The sequence below is a fragment of the Symphalangus syndactylus genome, chromosome 7 (genome assembly GCF_028878055.3).
Source record: "Symphalangus syndactylus isolate Jambi chromosome 7, NHGRI_mSymSyn1-v2.1_pri, whole genome shotgun sequence".
In the NCBI taxonomy this organism is placed as follows: domain Eukaryota; kingdom Metazoa; phylum Chordata; class Mammalia; order Primates; family Hylobatidae; genus Symphalangus; species Symphalangus syndactylus.
In genome coordinates this window covers 143,938,312-143,958,434 of record NC_072429.2, presented here as the reverse complement: position 1 = coordinate 143,958,434, position 20,123 = coordinate 143,938,312, and positions in this window count along the sequence as shown.

The window sequence follows — 20,123 nt, the reverse complement described above, 5'->3', positions numbered from 1 at the left end:
CAGGCTGGTCTTGAACTCCTGACCTCAGGTGATCCGCCCACCTCGGTCTTCCAAGATGCTGGGATTACAGGCGTGAGCCACCGCCCCGGCCAGAAGTGCCTGCCTTTTGAAGGCTGAATAGTCTTCCATTGTATGAATGAACTGCAGTGTGCTTTTTCATTCATCTGTCCACGAACCCTTGGGGTGCTTCCACATTTTGGCTGTTGTGAATAATGCTGCTATGAACATGGGTGCACAAATCTCTCTTCCATTCCTGGTTTCTAATTCTTTTTGGTAGGTACCCACAAATGCAACTGCGGGAACATCTGATCATTCTGTTTCTGATGTTTCCAGTACACGCCATACTATTTTCCCCGTTCCTTCACGGTTTTACATTCCCTCCAATCATATTCGAGCATTCCTACTTCCCTCTAGTCTCACCAATGCTTGATTGTTTATCATATCCATCCTAATGTGTGGTGTCACATTCTTGGTTTCATTTGCCCTTCCCTACGATTAGTGATTTTGAACATCATTTTAGATGCTTATTGGCCATTGCTGTATCTCCTTTAGGGACATGTCTACTCGGGTCTTCTGACCATTGTTAATGGGACGCTTTGGGTTTCTCGTTGTTTAGTTCTAGCTGTTCTTGATATACGACGGATATCATCCTCTTTTCAGAGATATGATTTTCAAATATTTTTCCTAATCCATGGGTTATCTTTTTACTGAGTTCACAGTGGTTTTTGCTGCACAAAAGTGTCTGTCATTTAGATGGAATCCAAGGAATGTAATTTTCTTTTGTTGCCTATGCTTTTGGTGTCATATCCCAGAAAGCATTGCCCAATCTGACATCATGAAAGTGTGGCCAATGTTTTCTTTTAGGCATATGATACTTTTAGCACTTGGGGTTAGGTCTTTGGTCCAGTTTGTGTTAAGTTTTGCACCTGGTGTGACATAGGGTCCACCTTCATTCTTCTGCGCGTGGAAGTCAAGTTCCTCCAACACCATTTCTTGAAAAGGCTGCTTTTCCACCAATGAGCTTTCTTAGCACTCATGTGAAAAATCATTTGAACGTAGAGGTGAGAAGTTATTTCTGGGCTCAAAAACAAACAAACAACAAGCGACAACAGATAAGGATACAGCATGGGCCGGGCGCAGTCGCTCGCGCCTGTAATCCCAGCACTTTGGGAGGCCGAGGCGGGCGGGTCACCTGAGGTCAGGAGTTCAAGACCAGCCTGACCGACAGGGAGAAACCCCCGTCTCTACAACAAATACAACATTAGCTGGGCGTGCTGGCGCATGCCTGTAATCCCACCTGCTCGGGAGGTGGAGGCAGGAGAATCGCTTGAACCCAGGAGGCAGAGGTTGCGGTGAGCCAAGATTGCACCATTACGCTCCAGCCTGGGCAACAAGAGCGAAACTGCATCTCAAAACAAAAAAAACAAAAACCAGCACGATTTCAAGAGCAGAAGGAGAAGAGCTTCAAAACCAGCATAATGAGAAAGTTAGGAAGCTTCTTACCAAAGCCTCTGGAAATAGACAAGAAATTCTTGTGAACTCAAGTTTTCATACTGTACTGTCGAACACTAGAACTCACCGATTCCATCTTTCTGTATTTTGGGACCCGATTATCCACTTCTCTTCATTTCCCATCCCACCCCTTTTCTTCCTGGCGTCTGCTAACCCCCTCTGTACTCTCCAACTTCCTGAGATTCCCTTTGTGTGTAGGTGTGTGATGGAGTCTCTTTCTGTTGCCCAGGTTGGAGTAAACAGGCACAATCCGGGCTCACTGCAACCTCCGCCTCCCGAGTTCAAGCGCTTCTTGGGCCTCAGCCTTCTGAGTAGCTGAGACTACAGGCACGCGTCACCACGCCCGGCTAAATGTTTGTGTTATTAGTAGAGACGGGGTTTCACCGTGCTGGCCAGGCGGGTCTCCAACTCCTGGCCTCAAGTGATCCGTGCGACTCGGCCTCCCAAAGTGCTGGGATTACAGACCTGAGCCACCACATCTGGCCAAGATTTTCTTTTTTGTTCCCACATCTAAGTGAGGACATGTAATATTTGTCATTCTGTGCCCGCCGTACTTCACTTAACCTGCAGACCCTGCAGTCTCATCCATTTTTTCTGCAGTGGAGAGGATTTTATGCCTTTTTAGGCTGGATAATACCGGATAGTGTGCGTATACCACAGTTTCTTCATTGAAACAAAATTCTAAAAATCAAATATTCTTAAAATGTCTCAGAATGTGAAACTTTAGGGATACTGTGCCCATTTTATTCTTTTCTATTTCCCATTTTATTTATATGTAAGTGTAGAATAAAGCAGCAATCAATGTGTGTAGAGATCTGTGACTTCAACAAATGTAAAATGAAAATGCTAAGTGGTGGATGGGCACCGTCGCTCACGCCTGTAATCCCAGCACGTTAGGAGGCCGAAGCGGGCGGATCACCTGAGGTTGGGAGTTGAAGACCAGCCTGACCAGTATGGAGAAACAATGTCTCTACTAAAAATACAAAAAAGAAAAAAAGAAAAAGAAAACTGAACGGGGTGTGGTAGCACATGCCTGTAATCCCAGCTACTCGGAAGGCTGAGACAGGAGAATCCCCTGAATACGGGAGGCGGAGGTTGCAGTGAGCCGAGATCGTGCCATCGCACCCCAGCCTGGGCAACAAGAGTGAAACTCTGTCTCAAGAAAAAGAAAAGAAAGAAAGAAAAAGAAAAAGAAAAGAACAAAAAAAAGAAAATATTACTCCCATTATCGCAGGGGGTGTTCAGCCCTGATGATATTGTTTTCTAATATCCAGGGAAGGGGAGTATGATATTACTCCCAGTATCGCAGGGGGTGTACACCTTTTTGTGATATTGTGTCTGATATCCAAGGAAACAGAGGATGACATTACTCCCAATATCGCAGAGGGTGGACACCCCCCGGGATATGGTTCCGAATATCCCAACAGGGAGAGGATGATATTACTCCCCATATCAACCCTGGAGGGTTATCTTCTGCCCCTACTCTTGGCCACCGCTTAGCCGGAGCTGGTCTTCTCTCTTGGCCCGGCTCAGTGAAGAAAAGTCTCCATTCCTCCTCTCCGGGGACCGTAAGGGTCATAGTGACTCCCGTTCCGGGTAGCTTTAGCAGCAAAGAGCCGTGCTCTGTCAAAGACCCAGTGGCTCTCAGCTTGTTAAGCGAGTCCCTCCCCAACAAGGGCAAGGGACAGTCAGGCATGGACAAAAACTGATGAGTCACTGTGTGTCCTCCTACAGTGCAAGTCCAAGCGAGTCCCTCCCCAACAAGGGCAAGGGACTGTCAGGCATGGACAAAAACTGATGAGTCACTGTGTGTCCTCCTACAGTGCAAGTCCCAGGCAAGCAGAAAGCTTGCTTTGCTAAAACCCCCATGGCTCCGATGATGTCAATAGTCTTTCTGGAGAAGGGGGCGACCGGGGCGGTTACTAGCGAATGTCCAGGACCGGTATCTATGAGAAAATCAATGCCTTGGCCGGGCGCGGTGGCTCACGCCTGTAATCCCAGCACTTTGGGAGGCTGAGGTGGGCGGATCACGAGGTCAGGAGATCGAGACCTTCCTGCCTAACACGGTGAAACCCCGTCTCTACTAAAAATACAAAAATTAGCCGGGCGAGGTGGCAGGTGCCTGTAGTCCCAGCTACGCGGGAGGCTGAGGCAGGAGAATGGCGTGAACCCCGGGGGGCGGAGCCTGCAGTGAGCCGAGATCACGCCACTGCACTCCAGCCTGGGTGAAAGAGCGAGACTCCATCTCAAAAAAAAAAAAAAAAAAAAGAAAATCAACGCCTCTACCCCCCCGACTGTCATTCTGACCATAGGCTCTTTGGGGACACTTGAGCCCGCTCTCCCTCAGTCCAAGAACCCTTCTGCCAGGTTGAGCAGGGCCCCTTCCTCCTTGTCCGGGGCCACCTGCTCTGAGTCACCTTGTTTTCTTTTAAGCTGAGGGCATTTGTTCTTCCAATGTCCTATTTCTTTACAATAAGCACACTGGTTACGCTGCCAACTCTGACAGCCAAGCTGAGTTTCCTTCCCAGGGCCCCCCTTCCCTTGCCTCTTTGGGGGGACCCCTCTGATTCCTGCAGGTAGCAGGCAGGTCGGCGTCTCGCCGGGCCTGACGTTCATTCTCTGTGCGGTGTTCCTTACGGCTTACTGCGTCCCTGTTTACAAACACCTGCTTAGCTCTTTCTAATAATTGTGATGTATTCGTCCCTGCAAGCCCAGCCTGTTTCTGCAGTTTTCTTCTCATGTCTTCTGCGCTTTGACGGACTCAAGCCATGTGAAGCATGTGCTGATTTTCAGGGCTATCGGGATCAAAGGGAGTATACATACGATAGGCCTCACACAATCTCTCATAGAATTGTGCTGGACTTTCTTCTTTACCCCGAATGACCTCAGAGACCTTGATAACGTTTGTGGCCTTCTGAGCTCCCCTCTTGAATGCTTCCAAGAGAGCTTCCCTGTCTCGGTTTAGCCTTTGCATATCCTGTCTTTCATTTGGGTCCCACTGGGGGCCGGTTCCTGGTAACTGGGTCCTTCCATACTCTTGGGGGTTTTGATAATCAGCTGGTGCATGTTCCTCTAGCCACTTAGTTGCTGCTAGGAGCACTCTCCGCGTTTCATCTCTGTGAAAGAGGAACATGAGCAACCGGTGGCAATTAGCCCAGGTGGGGTTGTGGGTCTGGATAATAGTTGGGAGCAAATCAATTCGAGCTTGTGGCTTTTCGGTATAGGACGGGGTATGGTTTTTCCAGTTGAGAAGGTCGGCACAGGTGAAGGGCTGGTAGAGAAAAACACGCCTCTCCACCACGTGACCATCCTCATCTATCCCAGTATACCGCTGCTCTGTCAGGGGCCTTTGTATCCCCGTTTTGGGTCGTCAGCGAGCTGTCAAGGGAGGGCTTTCTCCCGAGGCCTCACCTCTTCTCTTGTCTCCTCTGGGTGGCCTAGGGATACGCTTGTCTTGCGGAGGCGCAAGCACTGTGGGCTCAAGAGTGGGGAGCCTCTTTCCCTGGTAAGGGGAGGGCACCACTGGGATCACTGGTGCCATCTCCTGCAATGGATCTTCTGACGTTGGGTCGAACAGAACTTGAGGAGTTGATTTCCCTGGGTGGGTGGAGCGGGATCCCTCCTTAGCTGTCTGTCCCTTGGCTACTAGTATTGCTGCTGCCTGCCCTCTTAGCCACTGTGGGGGGTCTAGCGCCAGCTGTCACCAAGTGTCTATGTATGGGAAGCGGTCTAGGTATCCTTTCCCAGTTACCTTGTGCCACACTTGAGAAACAAGGGACCTGTCCAGGCTTCCTTCTGACGGCCAACCCACTTCTAATGTTGGGCAATCTATTGCCCACAAAGTTTGAAGTTCCCCGGTGGTCTGCTGGTTAGGAGTCGGCGCTCTCACCGCCGCGGCCCAGGTAGGATTCCCGGTCACGTGAACCAAAAAGTGGAGCAGGACGAGCCGCTTAGGAAACCCCTCAGACGCTGGATTCAAGAAGGAAGAGGTTGCTTTTAATCGGCCGGGGTCATCGGCAGACTCGAATCTTAAGAGCCAAGCGCCCCGAAGGAAGACAGACTTCCTAGGCCTTTTCTCAGGGCTTACAGCTCTAAGAGGTTCCACGTGAACGGGTCCTGATGGATTCAGAGCACATGTGCTTAGAGTGGGGGAGGGGGGGTTCATCTTTTCACCTCAGGCCGGCTCATCAGTGGCAGCGGCTGGTCTTGCCACTGACTTCAATCCTCTTGGTTTTCAACTTTTACTTCCTCCTCCTCTTCAGAGACAGGAGACAGAAAGAGAAATGACTTCTCTAGTCAGGGCCACAGGATGATATGACTCCCAATAATACTGTGAGGAAGGTCGCAATATTACTTATCACAATTAATAATATCAATTAATAATTGATATTAATAATTATCAATATTAATAACGGATCGTATAATTTTTAAAATCAATACCGATAATAATGATAATTAATATTCAAGAGTCATACTGACGATAACAATAAATTATTAATATTAACTATTAATAACACCTGATATTAATAACTGGGACTGATCATATTCAGTAGAACACAGTAATATTAGCTACTAATAATTAATATTAATATTAATAACCCGAAAAATTTTATTAGCAATTATTTCTTAACATTAATATTGGTAATTCATATTAATGTGAATCATAAATGAGTAGCAAGTAATACTAATATGACTCCTAATACCGCAGTGGGTGTACCCCCACCTGCGATAGTGTTCCCAATGTCCAGGGAGGGAGAGAGCATGGGATTACTTTCAATATCGCAATAGGTGTACACCCACCTGCCGATATTGATCCGAATAGAATCTCCAGCGGGTGGAGTATGACGTCACTCCCAATAGAGTAGTGGGTGTACATCCACCCGGTGATATTGCTCTGAATATTCACGGAAGAAGAGAACGCTAATACTCCCAGAATCTCAGGAAGAGTACACCCCTTCGGTGATATTGTTCCTAATATCCGGGGGGGGACGGGTGATATCACTCTCAATAACGCAAGCAGTGTACACCCACGCAGTGACATTCTTCCCAATGGCCAGGAAGGGAGAGGACGCTATGACCCCCGATAGGGCAGGAGGTGTACAGCCACCCTGGGATATGATTCTGAATATCCACGGAGAGGAGAGGCTGCTATTACTCCCAATATCGCAGGGGGTGTACATCCATTCTGTGATATTGTTCTTAATATTCCAAGGCAGAGAGGTTGATATTACTCCCAATATCAGAGAAAGTGTACAAACCCGTGTGATGTTGTTCCTACTATCCAGAAGAAGAAAAGATGATATTATCCCCCATATCGCAGGAGGTGTACACCCACTCTGTGATATTTTTCGTAATATGCAGGGCGCCAGAGGCAGGGGGGCGAGGCGCCCCCCGCGAGGCGGGGACTGAGAGCCAGCCCCTCTCCCCCCCTGGCTCTTAGGACCCGCGGTGGACTCACAGCCTGTTTACCATATTGTGACTAATGTCATCTCCCCCTCTGGAAATTATCAACTATTGCACAGACGGGTGTTCACCGGCTTTGTACAGAGGACGTACACCCGTCTGTATTCGAGTTATATCATTCTGTTCCTCCCTGAAGATTAACAACTGTATCCCAAGGGTGTTTCCACTTCATGCTATATTGGGTGTCACGTCCTCCTCTCCCACGTTGCAATTAGAAGCAATTTCAGTGGGGGCGTGTCCACCTTCTGGGATATTTAAAGTAATATCAGCCCCTTCTGTCCAGGATCATGGGAACCATATCCCTGGGGGGTGTACACTTTCTGCGATACATGTAGTCATATCACCCCCTCCGCCTTGGAATATTATTAAGGACCATCTCACACGGGCTTGTACACTTCCTGTGATATTGGGGGTAATATCAACCTCTCGGCCTCTGAATATTAGGAGGAATATCACAGGGTGGATGTTCACCTCCCGCCCTATTATGGGGAAGAATATCTATCTATTATGGGGAGTAACATCATCCTCTCCCTTTCAGGATATTAATAACAATATCACAGAGTGGGTGAACACAGCCTGCGATGCTGGAATTATTATCATCCTCTCCCCCTCGGGATACTAGGAACAATATCACAGAAGGGGTGGACACTCCCTGCGATATTGGGGGTAACGTCATACGCTTCTTCCGTGAATGTTAGGAGCAATATCACCGGGTGGCTGTACATTCATTGCTATGTTGCAGTCATGTCATACTCTACCCGCTGGATATTAGGATCCGTGTCACAGGGTGAGTGTACACCTACTGCGATATTAAAACTAATATCATGCTCTCCATCCCTGGATAATAGGAACAATATCACAGGCAGGTGTACACCTCCTGCGGTATTAGGAGACATAATATTGTGAATTATTAAACATCAGTCTCATTAATAACTATCAATGGTAATGTTAATTCATAGTATAACGTTATTAATCATTTATGATTATTTTAAAGAGAGGATTATGCATGATTAGAATTATTACTATTAATCCTCATTTTTAATATTAGTTATTAATCTTAATATTTATCATTGTTTTATTACCAACATCACTTATGATTGATTTCGGGAACATTCATTATTGATATCATTATTTTATAATTAATAGTGATATTGCTATTAATTAATAGTAATCATTAATATTTTTAATCCACATTAAGCTTTACTCTCTCTACTGTAATTATTAATATCGATGATTACTATTAATTGTTATTGTATTTATTAATATTAGTAATTAATAAAACTGTTCCCGATATCCTTGGGGGAGAGGATATGACTCCCAGTATCGCAGAAAGTGTACACCCCTCTATGATGTGACTCCTAGTAGCCAGGGGGTAGAGGGTGACATTATTGAAAATATCGCGGTGGGATATCCATCCCTACGGTCATCTTGTTTCTAATATCCTGGTTGGGAGCGGATGATAGGACTCCCAATATCGCAGGGGGCGGAGACCTCCCCCGTGATACTGTCCCTAACATCCAAAGGTGGAGAGGACGATATTTCATCCAATTTCGCCTGGGGTGCCCACCACCCCTGTGATATTGATCCTAATATCCAGGGGCCGAGGGGATGATATTAGTCTGAATATTGCAGGAGGTGTACATTCCCTAGGGATATTGTTCCTAATATCCAGGGACCGAGAGGATGCTATCACTCCCAGTACAGCAGGGGGTGTACACCCCTTCTGTGACATTGTTCCTAATAGGCAGCGGAGGAGAGGAAGATAATACCCTGAATATCGCAGGGGGTGTACACCCCCTTGTGACATTGTTCCTTCTATCCTGGGAGGGAGAGGAAGATAGTGGCGGCAATATCGCAGGGGCTGTCCACACCCACTCTGATATTGTTCCCGATATCCCTAGGGGGAGAAAATGATGTTACTTCCAATATCGCAGGGGGTGTACATCCTCCTGTGATATTGTTTCTTCTATTCAGGGGGAGAGGATGATATCACTCCCAAGATCGCAGGGGCAGTAGACACCTCCTGCGATATGCCGAGTAAGAGCCAGCCCCTCTCCCCTCCTGGCTGTTAGTACCGAGGGGCGCCCTCGCCCCCCTGCGATGGGGATCCTCCACCCCCTGGAGATTCTATTCGGATCAATATCGGCAGGTGGCTGTACACCTATTGCGATATTGAAAGTAATCCCATGCTCTCTCCCTCCCTGGACATTGGGAACACTATCGCAGGTGGGGGTACACCCACTGCGGTATTAGGAGTCATATTAGTATTACTTGCTACTCATTTATGATTCACATTAATATGAATTACCAATATTAATGTTAAGAAATAATTGCTAATAAAAAGTTTTCGGGTTATTAATATTAATTATTAGGAGCTAATATTACTGTGTTCTAATGAATATGGTCAGTCCCAGTTATCAATATCAGGCGTTATTAATAGTTAATATTAATAATTTATTGTTATCGTCAGTATGACTCTTGAATATTAATTATCATTATTATCGGTATTGATTTTAAAAATTATACGATCCGTTATTAATATTGATAATTACTAATATCAATTAATAATTGATATTATCAATTGTGATAAGTAATATTGCGACCTTCCTCACAGTATTATTGGGAGTCATATCATCCTGTGGCCCTGAGGAGAGAAGGCATTTCTCTTTCTGTCTCCTGTCTCTGAAGAGGAGGAAGAAGTAAAAGTTGAAAACCAAGAGGATTGAAGTCAGTGGCAAGACCAGCCGCTGCCACTGATGAGTCGGCCTGAGGTGAAAAGATGAACCCCCCACTTCCCTACTCTAAGCACATGTGCTCTGAATCCATCAGGACCCTTTCACGTGGAACCTCTTAGAGTTGTAAGCCCTGAGAAAAGGCCTAGGAAGTCTGTCTTCCTTCAGGGCGCTCGGCTCTTAAGATGCGAGTCGGCCGACGCCCCCGGCCAATTAAAAGGAACCTCTTCCTTCTTGAATCCGGCGTCTGAGGGGTTTTGTCCGCGGCTCGTCCTGCTCCACTTTTTGGTTCACATGACCAGGAATCGAACCTGGGCCGCAGCGGTGAGAGCGCCGACTCCTAAACAGCAGACCACCGGGGAACTTCAAACTTTGTGGGCAATAGATTGCCCAACATTAGAAGTGGGTTGGCCGTCAGAAGGAAGCCTGGACAGGTCCCTTGTTTCTCAAGTGTGGCACAAGGTAACTGGGAAAGGATACCTAGACCACTTCCCATACATAGACACTTGGTGACAGCTGGTGCTAGACCCCCCACAGTGGCTAAGAGGGCAGGCAGCAGCAATACTAGTAGCAAAGGGACAGACAGCTAAGGAGGGATCCCGCTCCACCCACCCAGGGAAATCAACTCCTCAAGTTCTGTTCGACCCAACGTCAGAAGATCCATTGCAGGAGATGGCATCAGTGATCCCATTGGTGCCCTCCCCTTACCAGGGAAAGAGGCTCCCCACTCTGGAGCCCACAGTGCTTGCGCCTCCGCAAGACAAGCGTATCCCTAGGCCACCCAGAGGAGACAAGAGAGGGGGTGAGGCCTCGGGAGAAACCCCCCCCTTGGCAGCTCGTTGACGACCCAAAACGGGGATACACATGCCCCTGACAGAGCAGCGGTATACTGGGATAGATGAGGATGGTCACGTGGTGGAGAGGCGTGTTTTTCTCTACCAGCCCTTCACCTGTGCCGACCTCAACTGGAAAAACCATACCCCGTCCTATACCGAAAAGCCACAAGCTCGAATTGATTTGCTCCCAACTATTATCCAGACCCACAACCCCACCTGGGCTGATTGCCACCGGTTGCTCATGTTCCTCTTTCACAGAGCTGAAAGGCGGAGAGTGCTCCTAGCAGCAACTAAGTGGCTAGAGGAACATGCACCAGCTGATTATCAAAACCCCCAAGAGTATGGAAGGACCCAGTTACCAGGAACCGGCCCCAGTGGGACCCAAATGAAAGAGAGGATATGCAAAGGCTAAACCGAGACAGGGAAGCTCTCTTGGAAGCATTCAAGAGGGGAGCTCAGAAGGCCACAAACGTTAACAAGGTCTCTGAGGTCATTCGGGGAAAAGAAGAAAGTCCAGCACAATTCTATGAGAGATTGTGTGAGGCCTGTCATATGTATACTCCCTTTGATCCCGATAGCCCTGAAAATCAGCACATGCTTCACATGGCTTGAGTCCGTCAAAGCGCAGAAGACATGAGAAGAAAACTGCAGAAACAGGCTGGGTTTGCAGGGACGAATACATCACAATTATTAGAAAGAGCTAAGCAGGTGTTTGTAAACAGGGACGCAGTAAGCCGTAAGGAACACCGCACAGAGAATGAACGTCAGGCCCGGCGAGACGCCGACCTGCCTGCTACCTGCAGGAATCAGAGGGGTCCCCCCAAAGAGGCAAGGGAAGGGGGGCCCTGGGAAAGAAACTCAGCTTGGCTGTCAGAGTTGGCAGCGTAACCAGTGTGCTTATTGTAAAGAAATAGGACATTGGAAGAACAAATGCCCTCAGCTTAAAAGAAAACAAGGTGACTCAGAGCAGGTGGCCCCGGACAAGGAGGAAGGGGCCCTGCTCAACCTGGCAGAAGGGTTCTTGGACTGAGGGAGAGCGGGCTCAAGTGTCCCCAAAGAGCCTATGGTCAGAATGACAGTCGGGGGTAGAGGCGTTGATTTTCTCGTGGATACCGGTGCTGGACATTGGCTAGTAACCGCCCCAGTCGCCTCCTTCTCCGGAAAGACTATTGACATCATCGGAGCCACGGGGGTTTCAGCAAAGCAAGCTTTCTGCTTGCCTGGGACTTGCACTGTAGGAGGACATACAGTGACTCATCAGTTTTTGTCCATGCCTGACTGTCCCTTGCCCTTCTTGGCGAGGGACTTGCTTAACAAGCTGAGAGCCACTGTCTCTTTGACAGAGCACGGCTCTTTGCTGCTAAAGCTACCCGGAACGGGAGTCATTATGACCCTTACGGTCCCCCGAGAGGAGGAATGGAGACTTTTCTTCACTGAGCCGGGCCAAGAGAGAAGACCAGCTCAGGCTAAGCGGTGGCCAAGAGTAGGGGCGGAAGATAACCCTCCAGGGTTGATATGGGGAGTAATATCATCCTCTCCCCCTTGGGATATTCAGAACCATATCCCAGGGGGGTGTCCACCCTCTGCGATATTGGGAGTAATGTCATCCTCTGTTTCCTTGGATATTAGACACAATATCACAAAAAGGTGTCCACCCCCTGCGATACTGGGAGTAATATCATACTCTCCTTCCCTGGATATTAGAAAACAATATCATCAGGTCTGAACACCCCCTGCGATAATGGGAGTAATATTTTCTTTTTTTTTCTTCTTTTCTTTTTCTTTTTCTTTTTCTTTCTTTCTTTTCTTTTTTTTTGAGACAGAGTTTCACTCTTGTTGCCCAGGCTGGAGTGCAATGGCACCATCTCGGCTCACTGCAACCTCTGCCTCCCGTATTCAGGCGATTCTCCTGTCTCAGACTTCCGAGTAGCTGGGATTACAGGCATGTGCTACCACGCCCCGTTCAGTTTTCTTTTTTTTTTTTTTTTTGTATTTTTAGTAGAGACATTGTTTCTCCGTACTGGTCAGGCTGGTCTTGAACTCCCGACCTCAGGTGATCCGCCCGCTTCGGCCTCCTAAAGTGCTGGGATTACAGGCGTGAGCGACGGTGCCCATCCACCACTTAGCATTTTCATTTTACATTTGTTGAAGTCACAGATCTCTACACACATTGATTGCTGCTTTATTCTACACTTACATATAAATAAAATCGGAAATAGAAAAGAATAAAATGGGCACAGTATCCCTAAAGTTTCACATTCCGAGACATTTTAAGAATATTTGATTTTTAGAATTTTGTTTCAATGAAGAAACTGTGGTATACACACACTATGCGGTATTATCCAGCCTAAAACGGCATAAAATCCTCTCCACTGCAGAAAAAATGGATGAGACTGCAGGGTCTGTATGTTAAGTGAAGTACGGCGGGCACAGAATGACAAATATTACATGTCCTCACTTAGATGTGGGAACAAAAAAGAAAATCTTGGCCAGATGTGGTGGCTCAGGTCTGTAATCCCAGCACTTTGGGAGGCCGAGTCGCACGGATCACTTGAGGCCAGGAGTTGGAGACCCGCCTGGCCAGCACGGTGAAACCCCTCTCTACTAATAACACAGACATTTAGCCGGGCGTGGTGATGCGTGCCTGTAGTCTCAGCTACTCGGAAGGCTGAGGCCCAAGAAGCGCTTGAACTCGGGAGGCGGAGGTTGCAGTGAGCCCGGATTGTGCCTGTTTACTCCAACCTGGGCAACAGAAAGAGACTCCATCACACACCTACACACAAAGGGAATCTCAGGAAGGTGGGGAGTACAAAGGGGGTTAGCAGACGCTAGGAAGAAAAGGGGTGGGATGGGAAATGAAGAGAAGTGATAGTCGGGTCCCAAAATACAGAAAGATGGAATCGGTGAGTTCTAGTGTTCGACAGTACAGTATGAAAACTTGAGTTCACAAGAATTTCTTGTCTATTTCCAGAGGCTTTGGTAAGAAGCTTCCTAACTTTCTCATTATGCTGGTTTTGAAGCTCTTCTCCTTCTGCTCTTGAAATCGTGCTGGTTTTTGTTTTTTTTGTTTTGAGATGCAGTTTCGCTCTTGTTGCCCAGGCTGGAGCGTAATGGTGCAATCTTGGCTCACCGCAACCTCTGCCTCCTGGGTTCAAGCGATTCTCCTGCCTCCACCTCCCGAGTAGGTGGGATTACAGGCATGCGCCAGCACGCCCAGCTAATGTTGTATTTGTTGTAGAGACGGGGGTTTCTCCCTGTCGGTCAGGCTGGTCTTAAACTCCTGACCTCAGGTGACCCGCCCGCCTCGGCCTCCCAAAGTGCTGGGATTACAGGCGCGAGTGACTGCGCCCGGCCCATGCTGTATCCTTATCTGTTGTCGCTTGTTGTTTGTTTGTTTTTGAGCCCAGAAATAACTTCTCACCTCTACGTTCGAATGATTTTTCACATGAGTGCTAAGAAAGCTCATTGGTGGAAAAGCAGCCTTTTCAAGAAATGGTGTTGGAGGAACTTGACTTCCACGCGCAGAAGAATGAAGGTGGACCCTATGTCACACCAGGTGCAAAACTTAACACAAACTGGACCAAAGACCTAACCCCAAGTGCTAAAAGTATCATATGCCTAAAAGAAAACATTGGCCACACTTTCATGACGTCAGATTGGGCAATGCTTTCTGGGATATGACACCAAAAGCATAGGCAACAAAAGAAAATTACATTCCTTGGATTCCATCTAAATGACAGACACTTTTGTGCAGCAAAAACCACTGTGAACTCAGTAAAAAGATAACCCATGGATTAGGAAAAATATTTGAAAATCATATCTCTGAAAAGAGGATGATATCCGTCGTATATCAAGAACAGCTAGAACTAAACAACGAGAAACCCAAAGCGTCCCATTAACAATGGTCAGAAGACCCGAGTAGACGTGTCCCTAAAGGAGATACAGCAATGGCCAATAAGCATCTAAAGTGATGTTCAAAATCACTAATCGTAGGGAAGCGCAAATGAAACCAAGAATGTGACACCACACATTAGGATGGATATGATAAACAATCAAGCATTGGTGAGACTAGAGGGAAGTAGGAATGCTCGAATATGATTGGAGGGAATGTAAAACCGTGAAGGAACGGGGAAAATAGTATGGCGTGTACGGGAAAAATCAGAAACAGAATGATCAGATGTTCCCGCAGTTGCATTTGTGGGTACCTACCAAAAAGAATTAGAAGGCAGAAATGGAAGAGAGATTTGTGCACCCATGTTCATAGCAGCATTATTCACAACAGCCAAAATGTGGAAGCACCCCAAGGGTTCGTGGACAGATGAATGAAAAAGCACACTGCAGTTCATTCATACAATGGAAGACCATTCAGCCTTCAAAATGCAGGCACTTCTGGCCGGTGCGGTGGCTCACGCCTGTAATCCCAGCATCTTGGAAGACCGAGGTGGGCGGATCACCTGAGGTCAAGAGTTCAAGACCAGCCTGGCCATCTTGGTGAAACCCTGTCTCTACTGAAAATGCAAAAAATTAGCCGGGCGCAGTGCCTCAAGCCTGTCATCCCAGCACTTTGGGAGGCCGAGGCTGGCGGATCACGAGGTCAGGAGATCGAGACCATCCTGGCTAACACGGTGAAACCCCGTCTCTCCTAAAAATACAAAAAATTAGCCGGGCGTGGGCGCACACGCTTGTAATCCCAGCTACTCGGGAGACTGAGGCACAAGAATCGCTCGAACCCACGATGTGGAGGTTGCAGTGAGCCGAGATCACGCCACTGCACTCCAGCCTGGGCGACAGAGAAAGACTCTGTCTCAAAAAAAAAAAAAAAAAAAACAGATAAACAAATTCAACAAGGTATGATTCCACTTCTATCAAGTGCCTAGAGTAGTTAAATTCATAGAGTTGCAAATCAGAATGGTGGCCCCCGGGGTGGGCGAGAGAGAGGAATGGAGAGTTTGGTGAAGGGGTGCCATTTCCATTTTGAAAGATAAAACTGTTCTGGAGCTGACGGCGTTGATGGTTGCTAAACAACGTCAATGTACTTAATGTCATTCAACTGTCAACTGAAAAATAGTGGAAATTGTCAATGTTTATACCGGCCGTTCTAGATGAAATCATATCTGTTTACAACTTTTAGTATTGATACGTGGTATATTTTCCCATAATAAAAGATGAAAATGAAAGCAGTTGGATCTTTAGAAAGAAAAGAAAGAAGCGAAGAATACACGCAAGCTTCCTCCTGATTACAGGAAGAGCCCCAATTCTTCTATGGACACTCCCTTTTCTCTTCTTCTTCCTGCAGTCTTATGAGGAAATCTTTAGAGATTGGGGAGCTTGGGCGACTTTGGCTAATGAGGAGCTCTGTGCCTTGAGCCCCCCAGGCCATAGAATAGTCACTACTCAGTCTGTGCCTCCAGCCCTGCAGTCTGAGGTTCCAGTCCTGGGGGCTCCACACCCGTCACCTGTATCAGGAGGCTATGTCTCACCCTGTCTTCTTGCCAGCCTTGAGGACGAAGTCTGAGCCTCCATCGTGCACCACACAGGGAGGACAGTGGACCTGTTCTCCGCGGTCATGGCCCGGCAGGGGGGAAGGGCAGTTCAGCTGAGGGACGTTGGGGAGCCTCGCTTTGTTTCCTCATCCTCAGGACAAACAGGACAGTGCGGTCGGCAGATGGGAGGAGACCAAGGTGCAACCTGTCAGCTCAGCAGACTGTGGAGTTTCTGTTCTTGCTTGTGGTGAGGGGGCCCCAGAAATCTTATTCAAACTTTTGCCTTCCTTCCCCACTGAGTTGTCCTTTTCATACACACCTCACCCAAGATAGCAGAGAATGAGTCCCTCTAAACTATTCCCTAAGAACAACAAAGATGATGAAGGTGATGATGAGGATAAAGAGGATGAAGACAGACACCAGGGCAGCATGAACCCTTACTGAGGGCTTCCTAAAGGCCAGGCTCTGAGCTCTGTGCTCTATGCAGCTTGTTTCATTTCATCTGCGTAGTTTCCCAGTTACGAGTGCACATTTCATGATGATTTTATGGACTAGAGAAGGAGCAACGCATTTTCATAGGACTTGTACCAGATCACGAAGTCAAAAAGGGTGAAGTCCAATTTGAACCAGGCAGTCTAAGTCCGGACACGTGGCATTTGGCCAATCCTCTCCCTGCATCCAACTTGCCCTCTCAAATCCTTTTCACTCAGGCCGATGCCCCTGCTCACTGTGCCCTTACTTTTGGGGGTTCCTTGTAGACCACAGCTAGACCAGTGGGTGCCACAATCACTGTGTCAAGTAGAGAAAGGGCAGCTGAGATCACATCAAAGGTTCCAGAAAGAATGGGCACAGGATCATTCGGGACGCATCTCTCCCTTGCCCCTGTTCCTGGCTCTCCTTACAGCTCTCGACTGCCTCAAAGGAGTCATCGATTCGGAGTTTGGCTTCCATTCCTACTGAGGAAGCTGGAAAGCGTTTCAAAAAATGCTCCTCAGACGTGCCCGTGGTTAAGACCTCTGAGCTCTGCTTACAACTTTTGGAAGCTGGGCGCGGTGGCTCACGCCTGTAATCACAGCACTTTGGGAGGCTGAGGCAGGCGAATCACAAGGTCAGGTGTTCGAGACCAGCCTGGACAACACGGGGAAACCCCGTCTCTACTAAAAATAGAAAAAAAGGAGCCGGGCGTAGTGGCGGGCGCCTGTCCTCTCAGCTGCTCGGCAGGCTGAGGCAGGAGAATAGCTTGAACCTGGGATGCGGAGGCTGCAGTGAGCCGAGATCACTCCACTGCACTCCAGCCTGGGCCACAGAACGAGACTCCGTCTCAAAAAGCAAAACGCAAACCACAACTTTTTGAGAGTTGGAAGACCATGAAGTAGAGTACCGGGGACTTAGAGTCTGGCAATGAATTTGGAATACCACCCTTTCTACTTCTGTGTATGGCAGGCGGTGAGATGTCCATCCTCTGAGACTCAGCACTCTCATCTGAGCTGATTTCTAGGTGATCTAATGGAAGCGAGCGATGATGAAACCGATCGTGGGTGCCCGCTGCGTGATTTCTCTGTGATGGATGCGGAAAGTCAAGGCAAAGTGAATCTCCCATACACTCATTACTATTTTAAGCTTCAACTCCATACAGTTCAACGGAAATATCCCCTGACCTGAAGTTCCGGTTTCCCTGCATTCCAGACAGGACATTTTCTTTTGTCTTTATCTCAGTAAGTACTGAGTATTGTGAGAGGAACAAGTGAGTCTCTTGTTTCTGATTCCCCAGAGCCTGTATCTTGCTTGGCACAGAAGAGGCAGCAAAAGTCAAAATCTACGTTAATTCTTGAATTGACACTTCCTTGGTTCACAAAAATTGGCTGTCATCAGTGTGACTTCGACTTACTTGATTCTTTTTGTTTTTTGTTTTTTGAAACGGAGTTTTGCTCCCGTTGCCCAGGCTGGAGTACAGTGGTGTGATCTCGGCTCACCGTAGCCTCTGCCTCCCAGGTTCAAGCCATTCTCCTGCCTCAGCCTCCCGAGTCGTTGGGGCTACAGGCGCCCGCCGCCATACCGGGAGAAGTTTTTGTATTTTTAGTAGAGGCGGGGTTTCACCATGTTGGCCAGCATGGTCTTGACCCCTAACCCCGTGATCCGCCCTCTTCGGCCTTCCAAAGTGCTAGGATTACAGGCGTGAGCCACCGCGTCCGGCCGAACTTTCTGATGAAAACTCTGAGTCCACCTAAGCTAAGGACAGGAGTTGTAGCTGACGTGAATTTTCAAAGAAGACCCACCGATTTGAGGAAGCAATTACTCTCCTGCTGAAGGTGGAAAGTCAGAAAACGGAACGATGACATCACTAGGACCTAACCGGCATGTGGAAGTAGTTTCTGCTTAGGAACCATCAACTTTCATTTCATTTCCAGCTGACATGGTCTCAGCTCTTGTTGCCCAGGCTGGAGTGCAATGGCTCGATCTCGGCTCACCGCAACCTCCGCCTCCCAGGTTCAAGCAATTCTCCTGCCTCAGCCTCCCGAGTAGCTGAGATTACAGGCATACACCACTACGCCCGGCTAATTTTGTATTTTTAGTAGAGACGGGGTTTCCCCATGTTGAGGCTGGTCTCGAACTCCTGACTTCAGGTGATCCGCCCGCCTCAGCCTCCCAAAGTGCTGGGATTACAGGCGTGAGCCACCGCGCCTCGCCCGGTCTCAGCTGCTATACAGTGTTTATAAATGTTCTAAATCAAGGGAATTTGTATGAGTCTTGTATAATAAAATAAAATATTGGAGTTCTTAATTTCCTTTAATTAGGGTAACCTTTTTCTTCAAGTGAAGAGAACGGCTTTGTTACGTATTTTTCTTCGGACAAGATAGGCTGTATTTTCTAGCAGTTACGCATTTGTTATATATGATGATCTGGTTCTTGGAACATTCTTGAATCTAGTGTCTCTAAGGCAGGCGTGTACAGCAAGAAGTGAAGAACACAGAAATCAATGATGAAAGCATTAGAAGACAAGTGAGTTTGTCAGAACTGCAAAATATTGCTGAGCGTGGATTGCTCTGAAATCTGAAAACATTACTTGTGAATTGCTTCTATCCAAAATGCAGACACAATGCCGCGTGTTGGTTTACTTGTTTTCCATTTTTCAACCCCCTTTTCTAGGTAAAAGGTGTCCAGACCATGCAGACCCACAGAATCGAACCGATGTCTCTAGATTCCTCCTCCTAGAACTCTCAGGGGATCCAGAACTGCAGCCGATCCTCGCCGGGCTGTTCCTGTCCATGTGCCTGGTCACGGTCCTGGGGAACCTGCTCAGCATCCTGGCCATCAGCCCTGACTCCCACCTCCACACCCCCATGTACTTCTTCCTCTCCAACCTGTCCTCGCCTGACATGGGTTTCACCTCCACCACGGTCCCCGAGACGATTGTGGACATCCAATCTCACAGCAGAGTCATCTCCTAGGCAGGCCGCCTGACTCAGATGTCTCTCTTTGCCATTTTTCGAGGCATGGAAGAGAGACAGGCTCCTGAGTGTGATGCCCTATGACCAGTTTGTAGCCATCTGTCACCCTCTGTATCATTCGGCCATCATGAACCCGTGTTTCTGTGGCTTCCTAGTTTGGTTGTCTTTTTTTTTTTTTTTTTCTTCTCAGTCTTCTAGACTCCCAGCTGCACAACTTGATTGCCTTGCTAACGACCTGCTTCAAGGGTGCGGAAATTCCTAATTTCTTCTGTGACCTTTCTCAACTCCCCCATCTTGCATGATGTGACACCTTCACCAATAGCATAATCATGTATTTTCCTGCTGCCGTATTTGGGTTCCTTCCCACCTCGGGGACCCTTTCCTCTTACTATAAAATGGTTTCCTCTATTCTGAGGCTTTCATCATCAGGTGGGAAGTATAAAGCCTTCTCCACCTGTGGGTCTCACCTGTCAGTTGTTTGCTGAGTTTATGGAAGAGGCGTTGGAGGGGACCTCAGTTCAGATGTGTCCTCTTCCCCCAGAAAGGTTGCAGTGGCCTCAGTGATGTACACGGTGGTCACCCCCATGCTGAACCCCTTCGTCGACAGCCTGAGAAACAGGGATAGTAAAGGTGTCCTGCAGCGGCGAC